We start from the raw sequence: 17,527 nt of genomic DNA, 5'->3' as shown, positions 1-17,527 counted from the left end.
TGGTGGCTCATTACATTATCTGGCAACCGGAGTGGCAGCGGACAGAAGAGAGGGGATCCCCGGGATTTTTTTACGCCAAAAGCCAGCTAAATACTGACGCCAAACAAGTGAAAACCGCGGGGGAACTCGACCCGGCTCCTCCTATATACTCCGTAAGTTCGTGAAACTTTATTTTGTTGTCCTGTAATCTTATCCGATGTCATAATTTCCAATTAAAACGTGACGATGACGGAAGTTTTTTTCTGTCGGTGTTAGCTCGGCTAACGCAAGTTAAGCTAGCTAGCAGCATAGCTTGATATCCGCTAACGCGCTAGGTAACAGTTTGTGTGTCGTTGGGCTCCACACACACACCTACCGAGTACGGGCTGCCAGGAGCAAAGCCTCAAAAGTGGAGCAAAATAAAACAAACTTTTCCAATCAAACTTGTTTTATCATGCACCGGCATTAGTAAATGATGAACGTCAATTACAGCATTAGCTAATTTAGTGCCAAAAATAATTTTGCCAAAAATGACATTTCTCTGTGTAATTAACGCTCAATTATTCGTGAACACATCCAGGGACTGTTTGTGCAGACTAGAGAATTAGCGTTAGCAGGCTAACTTAGCTTGCATGTTAGCTTGTCTTGTACTACCCCGCTGCTCTCTGAGACAGGGTCGGTTTCATTGTCTCTTTCGTGTATCGCTATTTGGAGACGTAGAGACAGCCAGACTAAATTGTATGATATGTAATATCACTTCTTAAAGGGACACATGCTCCTGATAACCAGCTAGTAAAACATCCAACCGCCGAGGACTATTGTGGGCTGGTAGCTGGATTTATGTAGCCTCTGGTTTTGTAGCCGGACAGATGGACAGGTTGTTGTTGTTGGAAAGCCAAGTTAACGTTAGCATCCGATAGCTTGTTGTTGCTGATGGGTTAGTTGGACACAGGCAGCCTCTCTTCTGGGTTACGTAGCGTCGCTTAAGTTTATAAACGGCATTACTACTGTTGTCAGTAGGTATTTATAGCTCCGCGGTTTCTTTTAATTACGGATATGTGCACTTGTGCCTTCAGAAACCATTGATCTCATAACTTGGTCAGATTAGCTCAAGCGTGAAGAGACTTTATGGAGGCGTAATGGAGGACGATTGTGCCTTGGTCGGTGTGTGTCTGTCTGTCCACGACAGCTCAGTAGCAAGCACCCACGCTTAGTAGGTGTTTAGTGAGGCATCTCAACGCCTACTTTTACTAGAACAGCAATGTTTTTGTGGCATTATACAAATTCAAGACTTACTGTCAAGTTTAAAGATATCTTTTAGGTGCTGCATTGGTCTGTGCCTGTAAAGGTCAAAATATTTGGAAGCACTAATATCAGTAGAGACATGCCTCTTAATAAACATGATAACTGTTATTATATTATAGTTACTTCATCAGTTGTGTGTTTTTTAGATTGCTTAAACAGTCGTCTTATTTCTAGTTGGCTTTAAACCCTAGGTCTGTTCTTCCAGATGTTGTGTCACTGCATTTGTCTGACTTTAAGTTGTTTTTTGTGAGACGAACAGCAGTCTGCTCATCACTTTCTATTCTAAATAGAGGACACTTGCTCAGATCAGGCAGACAGTTGGCACCCTTGGCTGGTGAAAGAGGACATGTGTCGCTTTGCATTTTATGATGCGCCTTGGAGTTGCCCGAGGAGGGGTGCCTCTTATGAAAAAAGAAAGAGGGGGAACAAAAACTCCCCTGAGAGTGATGTAACTAGACAGGCATGGCTTCTGATTGTCTGTTATTGATCTTGACTAAAACATATCTCTACAGATATATTTGTAATGTTATTTTCTACATTTATTTCCATGGTTATCCAATCATTGTTGTGATTGTTTGCCTCAGAGAGTGCTTTCAAAAGTATTCACATCCCTTGAACTTTTATCTGTTACAACCACAATCTTCAGTGTGTTATATGTGACAGATAAACACAAAGTAGGGTGTCACTGAATTGAAAGGAAATAGATAAAAGTTTTGTTAAAATGTTTTGCAAAAAATTTAAATTGTGTCATGTATTTGTATTTCCCCTTTTACTCTGATTCCCGTCAATACAATCCAGTGGAACCAATTGCCTTCAGAGGTCACCTAATTGGGAAATAGTCAAATTTATGTTGTTTAATCTATGAATAAATACAAAAGAAGAAGTGCAATAATAAAATCATTGTTGAAGGCCATACGTTTTATTTTTAAAGTTTAGAGTTTGCTGTGTCCCTTCATGGCTTGTGGCAAACATGTGGAAGAAGGTGCTCTGATCAGATGAGACCAGAATTAGACTCTATGGCCTATTTACAAAATGCAAAAAAATCAGATTAATCATAATTGATAGTCACTTGATTTAGTAATTGAATAATCGTTAGCTGGATTATACATAAAACATGCTATTTACTGAAAGATCAACACATTCAGAGGAGTAATGAAGCTAAAACCGTACAAAAAATATATACATTTTGCATTTAAGATGAAACATTTTCTTTGTCTGTAAATATGCTCTATCCAGAACGCCTCAAGTGTCATAGCTTCACCTTGGTCAAATTCTGTAAAAAAAAAAAAAAAAGAAAAAACTCCTATTAAGCATCTTTTATCTATGCGATTATTAATTGATTAATCGAAAAATAGTCATCAGGTTAATTGATAAATAATTGCAAAATAATAGTTTTAGCCCCACTAGAAATCACCATACACGCACTATCCCCACTGTATAGCATGGCAGTGGGAGTATAATGCTGTGGAAATGGTTTTCTTTAGCGCAAACAAGGCAGCTAGTCAAAGTTGATGGCAAGATGGATGTAGCTTACTACAGGGCAGATCTGGAGGAAAACCCATTATAGGCTGTATAAGACTTGACCAGGGCAGAGATTCACCTTCCAACGAGACAGCAACTCTAAACATAGAATCAGAGCTACAAGTGAATGATTTAAGTCAGAGGTGGTTGATTATTTTTACCCAAGGCAACAGAAGCGTCTGTCACTATGGTTGAAGGCCATCCATTGGTTGGACTTTTTTCTATGTATATATTGATAATAAAGTAATATTTTTGTGTTCTTCTGGCTACAGTAGACATTGCAACTGAATAATAAATGTGACACACCATTCTGACAACTGAAACTTTATATTTATTTTAGTGATGCACCAATATAAAAAAATTTATCCGATTTTGATAATAATATTGGTGTTCTGGCTGCTAACTGATATTTACTAATATTATACATATTTCTCTATTCAACACTGAAAAAACGACCAGAATGCTGAAATTGCTTCTCTGCTTCAGTTAAACACCCCACAATCCTGTGCTGCATCACTATCATCCTCACAAGGAAACACCACATGGCCAACCCCCTGTCCTCCCCCTCCCAAATCACATACATAAACGGCAACAAGATGAAAATAAACATCAGTTATTAATATGATGGGTGGATCTACGGAGTATTGACTCAGGGGTGCCGAATAGAAATGCAGGCCACACTTTTTAGTTGTAAAATATATGCCAAATATTAGATCATTTTCCTTCCACTTCACAGTTATGTGCTACTTTGTCACATTAGACACTAATAAAATACATTACAGTTCGTGGTTGTAACATGATGAAATGTGAAAAAAATTCAAGGAGCTTAAATACTTTTGCAAGATACAGCATATAAAACAATGGTTCTATATGCTGTGGAAATACATTTCTTCATCTGGAAGGTATCTAGATTTTAATCCAGCTGGATTTTTCTTTTTAGTTTTGCAGAATTATGACGTGCGACCCAATCCCAATGCACTATGACTGATATAAAAGCATATGTTCTACTTTAATGTTTAACTGCTTCCTTCTCCTTCTCCCTCAGTCAGAGTATTTTATTATACTCCTTGGAATTTAATGTCACAGTTTAGTTTAGACAGTTTCAGACTACACTGACCAAGCACAGAATCATGACATATGTTTTGAAAATATTTTCATTGGTAGAAAAACGGCTAAGTTCTGTTTTTCATTTCTGGACTAACTATTGGCAAATCATCTTTTGTTATAGTTGGAATTCACACAGCAAGCGGCATCTTCGATCCCTGCTACTGGTTTCTAATAAGGGTGTTCACCTTTTATGATTATGGGCGTGGAACATATTTTACGTGCTAAGATAAGTTTATTGATATTAAACCTCTAAACGTTTGTCAATTCTTAGCACCAATTCTTTACTTACATCTCTGATATCTTGTTCTCTGGTATCACCCAAGAAGATTTTTAAGAGAACTTTGCTGATTATAAAGTTGTCATGCTCTCTGAGAAACTGCCTTTCTGGGAGTTCCTCCAGATACCAGAGGACAGGAGTAGACCTACTGGTCAGGAATAACCACTCAAAAGCCTGGGGCGGTTCTTGGAACAGAAGCTGGGAAGATCGTAACTGCCCTAACTATTTCTTGTTTACCCTGTTGGCTTTTGCCAAGCATGTGTGTTAACAATGTGACCAGCCTGTCCTTTTCAGGAATTGGAGACGTTATGTTTTGTTTTTTAATGTGATGAAACCATCAGGTCCCATATCGTTATGTACTAATTCATTAAATTATTAAAATAATAAAATAGATTTTTCATACTGACAAAATTCATTTACATTAGGCCATCTTTACATTAGGTCTCTATTATAATTAAATAATAGTAGGCCTTACTTGTAAATATTGTGGCTCAGCAGTGGTTTCCTAGCAGCTATTTTACCATGAAGGCCTGATTCACACAGTCTCCTCTTAACAGTTGTTCTAGAGATGTGTCTGCTGCTAGAACTCTGTGTGGCATTGACCTGTTCTCTAATCTGAGCTGCTGTTAACCTGCGATTTCTGAGGCTGGTGACTCGGATGAACTTATCGTCCGCAGCAGAGGTGACTCTTGGTCTTCCTTTCCTGGGGCGGTCCTCATGTGAGCCAGTTTCTTTGTAGCGCTTGATGTTTTTTGCGACTGCACTTGGGGACACTTTCAAAGTTTTCCCAATTGTTCGGACTGACTGACCTTAATTTCTTAAAGTAATGATGGCCACTCGTTTTTCTTTAGTTAGCTGCTTTTTTCTTGCCATAATACAAATTCAACAGTCTATTCAGTAGGACTATCAGCTGTGTACCGTATCCACCTTCTGCACAACACAACTGATGGTCCCAACCCCATTTATAAGGCTTGAAGTCCCACATATTAAACCTGACAGGGCACACCTGTGAAGTGAAAACCATTTCAGGTGACGACCTCTTGAAGCTCATCAACAGAATGCCAAGACTGTGCGGAGCAGTAATCAAAGCAAAAGGTGGCTACTTTTAAGAACCTAGAATATAAGATATTTTCAGTTGTTTCACACTTGTTTGTTCAGTATATAATTCCACATGTGTTAATTCATAGTTTTGATGCCTTCAGTGTGAAGCTACAATATTCATAGTCATGAAAATAAATAAAACTCTTTCAATGAGAAGGTGTGTCCACACATTTGGTCTGTACTGTATATGCACTGCAGGACTATGATGGCAATTCTAAAACTCTGAAGTGCATGGTGCCTCCAAATCAGTCAGTCAGTCAGTCATTTTCTACTGCTTATTCCATAGTGGGTCGCGGGGGAGCTGGTGCCTATCTCCAGCAGTCTATGGGCGAGAGGCAGGGTACACCCTGGACATATAGCCAGTCCATCGCAGGGCAACACACAAACAACCATGCACACACTCATTCATACACCTAAGGTCAATTTAGAGTGACCAATTAACCTAACAGGCATGTCTTTGGACTGTGGGAGGAAGCCGGAGTACCCGGTGAGAACCCACGCATGCACGGGGAGAACATGCAAACTCCATGCAGAAAGACCCCAAATCAATTAGATGAAAATTTAACCCTGGAATCTCTCCATAATGAGTGATTCCTGCCACATACATGGTTTGTATGGAGCCCTCTAGTGATCCAAAGATCAACGTTATTATCCTTACAAACCCCATTAATAGACTTGTTGCAGTGGCAGAATTCCAGGAGACACAGGCCTCCTGTTTTAAGTGCTTAAAGTAATTAGTGCCTAAAGTAAAAGGAAAGAATAGGCATTGGTAAAACAATAAAGTCCTTTTAAATTGAAATTAAATAATCTCACCATTTTACTCTGCTCATTGGAAATGATTTCTAAATCATGTTAGCACTTTTAAATCCTGCAGCAGACTGGTCACAGATTGTACATCACTACATCAGTCATTTGACTTGTGAAGCCAGCATGCCCTTATACAATTCATTGATTGATCATTTTATTATGCATGTTTGGTGCCCAGCCTGCATGGGCTTATAAGACACTCCTCATACAAAACAAGATGGTCACATACTCCACAAAGATATCTATACAAGTCAGCTGATGCTCCTTCGCTTTGAGTCACAGCCGTAACAGAGGTGGGCCGACTTCAACCCCCTTTGGTGCGTCCACAAAAATCATGGAGACACCAAAAGGCACCATAAGTCCACCTTAAACTGTTTTGACAATGCAGATATTGAATATTACAGTTCTAATATCTGTTTCATATTATTTGTATACATGGACTTAGGCATACATTAGGGATAAAAACTTTTAATAGTAGTTTTCAATCAAACTTATTTATTGCGCAGAATATTCTACCTTTTTACTTTTTTGGTCTTTATTGAGAAACATAAATATAACAAACTAATATTTTCTGGTTAATCAACCTATTTGCTCTGGTATAGCCTGCAGTCAGCTGCTTAACAGATATATGACTTGTAGTTTTATAGAAATGATGCCGCTAATAGGAGTGTGAGTTATGCTTTTGTTGTTTCCACACAATCACCGTCTGTGTTTTCCTTGACTGAAAGTATTTCCTAACAACCGAAAGTATTCTTGCAGATAAAGGGTTTTCTTTCAGCTATATGACCAGAAGTTTGCAGCGGCAAATAAAAAAGAGCAAAATGCTGTTATTTTAGGCTCCTTAAAGCCAAAGGCAACTCTGATCACTCTGGGTCAACATTTTCCCTGTCACCTCATTATTAAAAGGATCGTTAAAAGTAGGAGAAATTCGATAGAAAAGTCTGAGATTTTGAAACTTGGTGTACTGTTTACAGGAAACTGGCACAAGGTAGTGTTGCCAGAACTTGTAACAAAATGTTTACAACCAAAACCAAGAACAAACCTTAATGGAAAAACGTAATGCTCTGTTGTCCGTTAGTTTTATATAAAAATGGTTCCTTCTCATAAACGTTTGTGGTTCCATGAGAACAATCAAAGTTTAGGGCTAGATCACAGCAGTATAATAGATAATTGATAAAAATGACGTTTAGCACATTTAACATAATAAGAAATCTGCCAAATTGGACATTTTACACCCTCAAGTCTTTCCATAATCTGCTCAACATTGTAGTTAAAATGTTTGTGTGGGTTCTGTTTTTAATCAACAGAATGAACATTAAACAATTAGGGTGTTGCACAGAAAAGGCTTCAAAATAAATAACGGAAAGAAAGTCTTAACACAGCCATAAAACAAACGCTAAATTGATCATTTTGATAATAACCTTGTAATTAAAGAGTTTTCCAAAATAATTTTGAGTTTGAGTTCACCATTTTAGACACAAAACATGCAGAATAAGTTGAGTTATTTTTGTGGCTTGTAACTTTCATCGGTTTCCCCTGTGGAGATTTGCACCTAAGATCATAGAGCTTAAACACCTCCACCAGCTTAAGATGGCTATTCTACAGAGGTGTTTGGGATGAAAGTCAGCTTTTCCAAGCTGAGTTTCTACACTGGGAGAACAAATTGCGCTCTTTGAGTTGGAGGAGAGTGTTGGCATCAAGTGGAGGAGTTAAAGCATCTTGGTGTTGTTCAGTAGTGATGGTAGCACTGCGCAAGAGATGAAAAACGTGATTGGCGGTTTGTTGGGACTCAGCCTTTGGAGGCGGGCTGAGTAGATCCATCATCGGGAAGAGCTTGATGCTCCTCTGCATCAAAACGAGTTGGTTGATGTGATTCGGGCATCTGATTGGAAACCTCATGGACACCTTGATTTTGGAAGCTTGTTAGTCACTTCCATCTGGGTTGTGAATAGGGCTGCACGATTTTGGAAAATCTTGCGATGGCAATAATAATGGTAAATATTACGATGACAATATATGTTGCAATATATGCCTGTTTTCTTCTTTGCTCTCGTTGTCATCGGTCCTTCCTACCCTGTGACCTTTAGCATTTTGAGCAATATCATTTGTGCTCAATGTGATCATCTGCTGCCGTGAGACTGTCCAACGTGTTAAATATTACATTAGCATGTAAAATGCAAGTTCCTAACACTGATATATTAACACTTAAAATATATTCCCCAACAGCTACTGCACTCCAAACAGTTCTTTGAAATATAAATAGGGTTGGGAATCATTTAAATTCCTAGTTTCTGTTCTGGTTCCTGGTGATTTCGATGTTTTGTTTCATTTTGTTTCATTGCCTCACTATTTAGTAGCCAACTACCGCAGTTTAAATAATTCTTATTTTTTTTGTTATCTATTATATCGAAATATCAATCATTTTGACAACCCTTCTAGCCTGGGAAATGCCTTGGGATCCCCCATCATGAACTGGGAATGTCACTGGTGAGATGGATGTCTCTTTCCCTCATGGACCTTTTACCCCTGTAACTCGATCTCAGAAAAGTAGAGGATGATAGCTGAATGGAGGTTGTGAAGAAATGGTAACACTGGGTGTAATGTGGAAGCAGGAAGTAGCACAAGAAAAAGGAAACATGGTGATGTTCTTTTACACTATAACACAAAATAGGAGTTTAGGCTCTAAGCCTGTTATAGAGGGCATATGTTTGATGCTTAAAGGAGAGCTCATTAGGTAATAAAGAAAATAACAAATTTCTTAATGCTTGTTTGGATGTAGATGTCAAAATGTGGCAGCTTGAAGCAGCAACCAAAGCAAAAACTATCCGCACATATTTAGGAGCTACTTCGATACTTGCAATTTAAATTGTACATTCAGTTTTGTCACTACAATATACCCTGATGTTGCACATTAAGTCAACCTCCTCCTCTATCAGATGCCACCTTTTACACTCCTCAGCTGGTCAGAAAAGTAAAAGCAGTTTATTGTTTTTTAGACGCCTGCATTAAAATAATCATTACTAGTGGTAGTTGATGTCTAATGCTCAGATTGTGTATCTGAAATCTTTTTTTTTTTTTTTTTTCATGAAATTTGTCTGAAAAGTAGAATCTAATGGCCTGCTTCTTGTTTTCACATCTTTGCTCTTATTGAAACAGTTTCTTGTGGTGGTATAACCTAGACTGACCCCATCTGATGGAGATCCATTTAAACGTTGCGATGCGCTGTCTTACCTCAGAAATATGCAGCAATTGTAACAAACATTGTTTATAATACTTTGTGTATTCATGTTCTCCACTTTTAAATGTCTTTTTATACAGTTTTGTTTGATTCCCTGAGGGCCCCCCCTTTTGCTCTGGTCACTTCCAGCAAAGATCCATTTCTAAGAAATGTAATCTGATAGCAGTCTGCGTGTGTGCTGGCCCTCCGCTTTGTATGAGTGTATGCGCTTCTGGTTTTACAGGATCACAGCGGGACCATTTGGAAGCAATTGGGCTGAAATTTAAGATTCGCCCTTTCGTAGGTTTTTGAGAATGTTTAGCTGTTCTTTTATATTGTGGCTTGTAAATATTTGTGGTTGAAAATGTATCTAGGAATTTTGCATGTGTAGAGTAGAGTGATACCTGGGGTTGGCATGAGATGTTAAGTAGTTTCTTTTATGTGAGCTGTTTTTCATCTGTATATGTGTATTTTTGGTGGACTGTGCAGACTCTTCCCCACAACATTACAGAAGTTCCTTGTCTGCCTGCTATAATCCAGATTAGATGTGACTGTGATGTTGGGTCTCTATGTGAAGAGGTTACATTATTAAGTGCAAGTGTGTCTGTGTAATGTAAACAAGTGAGTTCTTGTGGTTAAATGTGGCCATATGTGTACCAGCATTTTTATGTGATCATGTACAGAAGTCTTGGATTTTCATACTTCCTGGTGTTGTTGGTGTTTCGTCGTCGTCATGTTCCTGGGGGAGAATCCAGGTGGAGACATGCGCACACATAGATACACTTTGTAGTGCTGGCTCTCATTTACACACACACACTCACACACACACACACACACACACACACACACACACACACACACACACACACACACAAAGAGACAGTCTGGCAGATTCAGGGTTAAAGGCTTCCATTTTGTTAGGTAACACCCTAATGGTCTGATCTGTCAGTGGCGTTAAAATGGCAGGGGCTTAACCCTTGGCGTTCGGGACACAACCAGTAGGGGCACACACACAGACACACACACTCAGAGACTTCTGGGCTTGCCGAGCCTAGAACAGAACAGAACAAGCGAGCAAGGAGTGTGTGTGAGACAGGGAGGGGTACGATGGAGAGTGAGCTTGTCAGTGAGAAAGAGAAGACAAGGAAGAGGTTGTTTTTTTTTGTTGTTTTTTTTCCCACTTGGGTACAGTTAGATTATGGCTCAGCTAACCACATGCGCTCTGCGTTCTTCTCCCTCCCCCAACCATGGCACCTTCTCAGCTTGATCCCTGCCCCCATTCCAACCCTGGTGTACAAACCATCTTAAGTAGTCTGATCTTTTTTATAAAGATGATATCTATAAGAGAACAGATCCTCTTTTCTCATCACCTTTAACCTTTTAAAAAGGATGATTGAGAACAGATATTTTTAATTTTGGATTAGTAAAACCAGCAGCACAGAAAAATCATTAGTGGTGATGATTTGTTAGCTGCCGCCTTACATTTAAGATCATCACACAGACGTATCCTGTATAGTGTAGTTGGTCAGTGTGAGGGATTAAATCAATATAATAAAGGCGAGTGCTTCTTAGCTACCCAAAAATGACTTAGTGCTCTGTTGTCTTTTATTGGGCTGTAATAATTCATACTTGTGGCACCTATATTGGACAATATAATTGTTGTTTCTCCTTGTATTGAACCCTAAGGACGCAGCTGAGGAGCTTGTGTGCCTTAAAATGGCTGTTAATGTGTTCACGGACTATGTCCAGTCCCAGTGGGGGGGTCATTACAGTGCTGGAGATGAGCGGCGAGCGGTCTACCTGAGGGGTTAAGCCTTTGCCATTGATCCGTTTTCTGCGAGCTGCTGGACACAAAAGGAGAGCGACTGAGGGTCAAGCATGGAGTGTCAGTGCAGGTCACAGATTTCCATTTGCTTTTAGGCGAGCATATCTTATCCTGTTGTACTGTACTCAAGTATGTTGGACATTTTATTTAGGCTATAGGGTCTTCTCAGAGAAATATAAATGTGTGGATCAAAGCGAGGTTATTTTGATATAATATAATTTAAAAAAATGCCTCAATTACGTTCATTTTATAGGAATTGTAAGGCTTGCACTAATAGTTATTGTAGTTTTGAAAATTACTAACAAAGTGTTGAATTATTTCCTTTCACAAAATAAATGTACTCTAATTAAAGTTTGAGTTCATGAAGCATACTCTTTTTCCCTCATAGTTAATTTAACATGGTATTAAGATGTATCTCAGTTTAAATTTGGGTTACTAATAATTATTGGACCATTATGTCTCAATAATTGTAAAATTGGTGAGATTTGTTTTTAAGTTTTCTGTTAGAAACACGAGCACAACATTCATGTCTTGTTGACTTTTTATCTCCTACAGTAAATACTTTAGGTAAACACTAAAGCAATATGTATATTTAAACACTTTCACTGATGGTAATTTGTTTCTCCTATGATTTTCTTCTTGTTTTACAAAGTATTTTTTTGTATAAAGAAAACGTCTGAATTAAAAGTAAAGGCACTGTGTTGCATGCCACTTTCATTCATTGGACAAAGCAGACAGAGCTGATGTTTATTCAGTAGGATTCTCTTAAAAATGTATTTATTTGCTGGCAGTCATAGGTAACATTGTCTGATGACTAGTTTGTTTTCTTTGCTTTCAACATGCAGCTGGCTCATAAGGTTTAGTGTCACCACATAACCTGTCCCAATATAATTTGGTTTTGTCTTATTTTTCCATACAATGTGTTCTTTAAGTTTTTAGCGCAGCAGACCAGACGTGTTTACCCCTAAAACATCATGCCTCTCAAAAACCTGTACGTCCAGTATTTTGCTACCCATATTTTCTCTTTGTCTTTTTCCACACAGGATTACCTACTGTTTTCCTGGTCTTCTTGCTAGACCTAGGACTTTGGGTACAGGTGTGATTAATCTTGTAAAAATGATCAGGTTTCACCCATTGAGGTAAAATTAGGAAACATTACTGTTCATACAAATGGTGACAAATGCCTCCTTTTCAATGGCTCTGTTTAGCCCGGCTCCACTGCACTTGGTCGCTTCGCTAGCTTTTCGATTACTGTGTTTTTTTTTCTTCTGTACTAGTACCTACTGTTTTTGGTCCCTGCTCCTGAGCAGGTATGAACAAGGCTGAGTAGAACTACATGTGACTTGAACAGGATGCTGTTTACTGATTGGCCAAGGGATGAGGAGAAATGAGAATGTTTTTAAAGAGTTAGTGCAGGGAACATTAAGAAAACTCAAGAGCAACTACATTAATATTAAGGACCACAACAGCAGTTCAATCCAAAATATACTGTCAGTATTTACAGATCGTAAACCATGCCTGAAGGCTGAAAGAAAAGGAAAAAGGACACATCAGCTTTCTGAATTACACGCAGGTAGGGCGCATTCTAAATCAGCTGATCACACATAAAAACATTAAGACACACAAACATTTCCCCCAAAACACATAACACCACCAACAGCGTTTGGTCCGGAAATTAATCGACGCTCCCTAAGCAAACCACCAACTGCAAGAGCAGCTGCCAGTAATCAAACTGCCTGCATCAGATTAAACGGGAGCTGAACTTCACCGCGGTCACAAGTCTATGGTTTTAGGTGGCAGGAGAAGCAGAGAGGAGAGATGCTGCTGTCTGGACTGGTGAAGCTCCAAAGTTTGCCTGAAGAAGCTACATTTTAGGCTTTATGAGGAAATTTTTGTCTCAGTCATGGCAATAATTAGGACAAGGACTTTAAAGCGCAAACCACGTAGTTCTGATCGCGGATAAATTGGTTTAAGGCTGGATATTGGATATTTGTGCTCCATGGATTTAGCGGGACTTCCTCCCTTTTGATCCGATGTAGGCAGTCTGATTACAGGCAGCTGCTTTCTGCCTGCTCCCTCCTCCTGCAGACGCTGGTTCGCTTCAGGACCATCAATAAATTTGCGAACCAAACACATTGTTTCATGATGGTATTGTTTTGCGTGTTTTGGGGGAAATGTTTGTGCATCTGAACAGCTGATTGTATGTGTGATCAGCTGATTTTATTAAATACAGCGCTCTGCATGCGTGTAATTTGAAAAGCTGATGTATTGATTTGTTCTTTCAGCCTTCAGGCATGTTTTATGATTTGTAGATAGAAAAATTATATTTCAGTATGACCCGCTCTGGCCGTTGTGGTCCTTAATATTGTTGTAGTTGCTCTATAGTTTAACTAACTTTTTTCTGTACCACCTCAGCGAAAACCTTCTCATTTCTCCTGGTCCCATGTCCTGATTTAACCCCGGTCGGACCTGCTCAGGAGCAGGGACCAAAAAACATGATACCGGTACAGAAAAAACAGTAATAGAAACGATCGCTAAGCAAGCCGGGTGGAGTCAAGTACGGCTACATCGAGCCAGTGGAAAAGGGTCATTAGTGTGATTATAGAGTCACATAGAAGAAAGAGGTTGAGACTGCCAAGACTTGTGCTGCTTGGTTGCTTTAGAACTTAGTTGTAGTTCACTGGCAAACATAAGAGACTTCTGACGTTCAAGTTTGACTTATTTTCAACCAGGACAGAGAGAGCTTGATTTATGCCGTTGTAATGTATGGAGAAGCGATCAGAATTTTGTGGTTAAGCTTTAACCTGCCAATATTGAGTTACGCTTATTCCGGTTTCTATTTGATATCTATAACATTAGAAGATTTAAGAACAGCGTTCAATATTTTTAATACTTCATTTTGTTAGCAGGGATTATTTTTGTTATGCGCAGAGGTGACGTTCCACCGTGAGTATGTGAGAGAGCAGCAACTCTAAAGCAGTGTTTCACTAATGTAAAAAAAAAAAACAAATGATTATGTTGTTGACATTTTATTTCTATTTTAAGGCTTTCCTTAGCATTAATAGCTTTTAGTGGCTTCAGTATTGTGCATTTACTGATCAGAAAATACTTTACTTTTTGAGTTTCCAACCATCATATGGTGGTTTAAACTGAAAATTGGTGAGTTTGGATTTCAGCTCAAATATCTGCTTAATGTCTGAATGAGCCACTGACAGTGCTTCACTGGGCAGTTTGTTTGAATAAGTAAACCAGATGGAATCTAAGGCACACAAAGGCCTCCATTGGGTTTCAAGGCTTATCATCTCAATGTTCAACAAACGCATTGACATATGGATCACAGCAAAAACTGAGTGTCAGGGCATCTACCTAATACTTTTGAATACGGGCCTCGCTATCTGTACCTTTCTTCCAGGACAAAGGTTGCCACTTGTCTCAACTTGAAACTGGCTGCAATTTGTCTGGTCACATGGAGATCTGAATGCCTTACCTCGAAGGTTAATACTCTTCTATATCTGACATAGTTCACCACAGTGTTGTGCACACTAATTGTGAAACCGTTACTAAATTCTGTCTTGGTTTAAGTTTGATTTCTAAAGTGTGCGCCACACTCCCACACACAAGCTGTCATTTCTGGTAGATAAATGCTCTTTGTATTCTGGCATGGTACAGCAGGGCACATCTGTCCTTGCTGTGTAACCAAGCTGGGTCCCTTCTAAATACTTCAAACGTTTATGCCAGCAGTCCTGAATGTTAGCTAAATGAAGTTGGCTTTGTTTTAGGTATTTCTTTTATGAGTCAGCATAATAACACAGCAAAATGTCAGCTACAAAGGTCAAGCATTTACTGTGTTTAGCTAATTGATATTAAAGAAACATAATTCATAGGGTCCTGTGGTATCCTGCCGCTCCCATCTATACTCGGACTATCTTAGACCTCCATCCAGACACAAACATCCAAGACGTAAGCTAGTTATTTGTATCAGCTAACAATGACTGTCAATGAATTTTTACATTGCTTTTTCCAAGTAACTGCTTCATTTCTGTCTTTAAAGATGACATTCCTACGATCCTGAATATAGATCAAATCATTTTTAAACTAGGGCTGCCACTAATTGTTTGATGTATTCACCTGCATTTTGTCCTGAATTTTTTTTTCCATGGTATCTTGTAAAAAAGTCTGTAAAGACATGTGCAGAAGAAGCATTTAACAGTCAAAAGTGGGTCCGGATTCTAGTCTAAACATTTAGGTGGAGAAATATGCGGCAGACATGTAATGTGTTTAACTTCATAGAGTGCTTAAAAAAACCTAAGGTGTCTTTGTCTTTTTTTGTCAGCTCAACATCAGTTTTTAACACTCATAGATTATGCTGTGTTTTTGTGTTTAAACCATTAAAACGTCCATCACAGAAATTGAAGTACACACAAACGTTTGAGCAACTCATAAAAAGACCAAAATCATAAAACTTATGTCAACAAACTATTTTTATGCTAACACCATTGATCACGATGACCTGTCACAAATAGCCCTATTTTCCCCAGGTAAAATAAACTCCTTACATTTTTTATACTTAAGAATGCTTTGGGAATCTCTTAGGTTTTTTTGTTTTCGTTTTGGTTGTTTTTGTTTTGAGAGCAACAATAATAGAGTTTGTCTTTGTGTTTTATGTTGTAGCTGTGATTTGGAAAGTATTTGTTTCTCCTCTATCCTCCCTCAGTTCATGTAACTTGGTTTCTGGGTGGGTTCAGCCTCTGCTTTCCCTCCATCTTAGACCAGTTGGAACTGGTTTTTCAAGGAAGTAATTTATCTCTCATACATGACGTGTTCAGGAGTTGGAGCTACTCATCATCACCCAGAATGTTTTCAAACAATATATATATTTTATGTAAAAGATCACCAATGATTGAAGTGATCTGAGGTCCTGTTTAATCTCTGATACAGTCTTTTTTTTGGTGTGAAAGTTACACTGATGACATTCAGTTTCTGCTTTGTACTATAAAATCTTAGTGGGTCTCTTATCCTTTGCTGTTGGTTAACTCTGTAAGATTTAGGTCAGCTTTTGGAGCATTGAGAAGCACTAAGTACATTGTTTTGTTGAACAATCCATATGTTTTGAGGTTTCAGTTGTCTAGCTGTGCAGCGGTGAAGAATTTGGAGCTAGTGCTTCTTCATTATTCCATCCATTTTGTGCATGCTGCTGGGAACAAAAGATACCTGTAAGCTTAATGCTATCACCACCATACGGGATAGTTGCTATAGTCTGCTTTGGTTGGAATACCTTACCTAGTCACCCTTAAGCATACTAGGCCATTGTGGCAAAATACTAATAGCAAGCACCTGAGCCACATCGTCACCCTCAGACTAAAGAATGGTAGTTAGAATGTTAACAAAAACTAGAAGATGCTGCAACACCAGTGTTACTGCAGATTTCCTTCTTGCAATAATTTATGCTCAAGCAAGATAAAACTAGAGAGGTTTGGTCTTAAAGACCAAACATCTCTGAGGCCTCCCAACCTAAGAACAGCTGGCACGGCGGTGGTAGCATCATGCAGAGGGGCTGTTTTGCTGCAAGTGTTTCTGTGAACTGGCACCAAGTGGATGGAATTATTTGAACTGCCTCCAAACTGGTCAAATTACCCTGAAATTATAAGCTAGACTGTTTTAAAGCGCTTTATAAATAAAAGTGACATAGTATTTGAAACTTAAAAGGTGCTTAAAAGGTCCATGGCAGGAAACCGACCAATTGTAAATTAGCTCTTATTTCTTATCACAGCAAGAGTGGTCAAATATTCCTCCAGAATTATACCAGAGGCTTGTTGATGGTCACAAAACTGTGTGGAGTCTCTACAACTTGGAAAATGATATTTATTCAAATGTTAGTTGGAGCATATTTGAGCCTGTATGTATGATTTTGTTCCTGTGTAGATTTGTGAAAATATACAGTAAACTGAAACTTTTGCAGCCAGTTCTAGTTTTAAAGATGTATTAGTTATTTACAGTACAGGATCAAAATGTGTTTTTGTATGTATTTTAGCTCTGATGCAAAATGGCATTAAAGTGCTTGGTAGTATCATGGGGGCACTTTGTTTCAAGTTTTAGATGAGTTGATTTGGTTTAGCATCATCAGTCACCTTTAGGACTCTTTGTTGTCTCTTGGTATAAGGCAGCCTCTTAGGTCAGTATCACTGCAAAGCTCAGACTTGGTACTGCTGTTTTGCACTCAATATGAGATGGTTTTTGCACTTCAGTGAAGGTACACTGACCCAAACTTTACCTCACTTGGCTTGTGAGATTGCCTCTTTTGTGCTTTATTCTTTTGTTATATTGGTAGTGTTTGACATAAGAGAAGTGGCACCTCCACAAAGAAAGAAAAGTTTCATTGAAAAATCAT

The 17,527-nt window shown here is 38.7% G+C and overlaps 1 protein-coding gene across 2 annotated transcripts in view; it reads left to right on the top strand.

Annotated features, from left to right (window-relative positions):
• The window catches only part of gatad2ab (GATA zinc finger domain containing 2Ab), a 33,156-nt gene continuing 15,629 nt past the window's right edge, over positions 1–17,527 (top strand). For both annotated transcript variants that reach the window (XM_047375419.1, XM_047375418.1), the window contains exon 1: positions 1–152. The gene's annotated coding sequence lies outside the window, so the exon portion shown is untranslated. The remainder of the gene's footprint in view (positions 153–17,527) is intronic.

Source organism: Girardinichthys multiradiatus, chromosome 9 (genome assembly GCF_021462225.1).
Source record: "Girardinichthys multiradiatus isolate DD_20200921_A chromosome 9, DD_fGirMul_XY1, whole genome shotgun sequence".
Taxonomy (NCBI): Eukaryota; Metazoa; Chordata; class Actinopteri; order Cyprinodontiformes; family Goodeidae; genus Girardinichthys; species Girardinichthys multiradiatus.
This window is presented reverse-complemented; position numbering and strand designations above follow the sequence as displayed.